Source organism: Dendroctonus ponderosae, unplaced genomic scaffold, assembly GCF_020466585.1.
Source record: "Dendroctonus ponderosae isolate FM_Combo_2020 unplaced genomic scaffold, Dpon_F_20191213v2 Dpon_F_20191213_5, whole genome shotgun sequence".
In the NCBI taxonomy this organism is placed as follows: Eukaryota; Metazoa; Arthropoda; class Insecta; order Coleoptera; family Curculionidae; genus Dendroctonus; species Dendroctonus ponderosae.
The window spans coordinates 396,424-397,704 of record NW_026018715.1 but is presented as its reverse complement, the minus strand read 5'-3'; positions in this window follow the sequence as shown (position 1 = coordinate 397,704).

The window sequence follows — 1,281 nt, the reverse complement described above, 5'->3', positions numbered from 1 at the left end:
GAAATTACCATCATTTAAGATGAGCAAAAATGAGTGTGATAAAAGATTGGACTAAAAAATTACCTAGTGTGTTGGCGTATAATGAAATAAATTGAAAGGAATATATAACTGAAAACTCAATCAGTATGACACAATTAAATGTTATAATTCTGATATTTAGTGTTAATGAAATTGAGAAAGAATTTGAAATTGGTTACATTTGAATGTCATGACGACGGCCTCAAAATTAGAAATTTTCAAAAAAAATAGATTACACATATTTCAATTGACATTATAAGTAACATCAACATATTTATACTAGAAAACGTTTTTTCTATTTGATTGAATAAAATAAAGTTTAGTATCAAAATACCAAAATAAAACATCGCAATTTCGATTGAAGTTCAGAATAATTTAGGTGGAAAAAATAATTGTAATTTCCGCAATTACGTTGTGATATTTAAAATTAGTGAAAACCTTTGAAATTATTAATGAAATGAAAAAATAATGTCACGATTTATTTTTCGATTTACGTGTGAATTCGATCAAATATGTTCCATAAAAGAACAATAATGAAAAATGAGTTATATAATAAAAACCGAAAAAAAAAATTTTAAATTTCAATGTTTTTAATTCAGATAGGTTCAAGGTAAGTTGAGAGGAAAACTGATGTTAATCGTGCACAGATAATCAGCAATGCTTTCAAAACATGCAAAAAATAACTATAGCGGTAAACTGAAAATAAAACGTTTACAATATTAACAATAGCAAAGTCTAAAATATAGAAACATAAAAACAAAAGTTAATGCACTCTTACCGAAGCAAACTTGCTAATAACGAAATGAAGTTTAAAATTTGAAAATAAACAGATAAATTGTTTCTGATTAAACTGTAAATATTTGCAATTTTCTAGGTCCGGATCTGCAGTGCTAGTTATTGTCGTTAAGGCAATAACTACCGCCAAAAGAAATGGCGGTTAAAAAAAGCGGGAAACATTAATGCTGACGAAATGTGCCCTAAAATATGAAACAAACTGGTCGTTTGAGGAGTATTGATGAGTGAAAGCACTATTTAATGTTGGGAAATAAACAAATATGTTCATCGATCTCTTAGAATAAAAGAAATCATTCGTTAACAGGGATAATAAGTATAAAAGCACAATTAAAGCAAAACTTAGATGAAAAAGAGGGAAATAGTTAAGTAGCCCTAAAGCAAATGTTAAAGAATAATTTAATAGCTAAAAGTTCAATAGCTTACCAAGCTAAAACTGTTTTAATCACTTTCTCACAAATAACCGCCAAA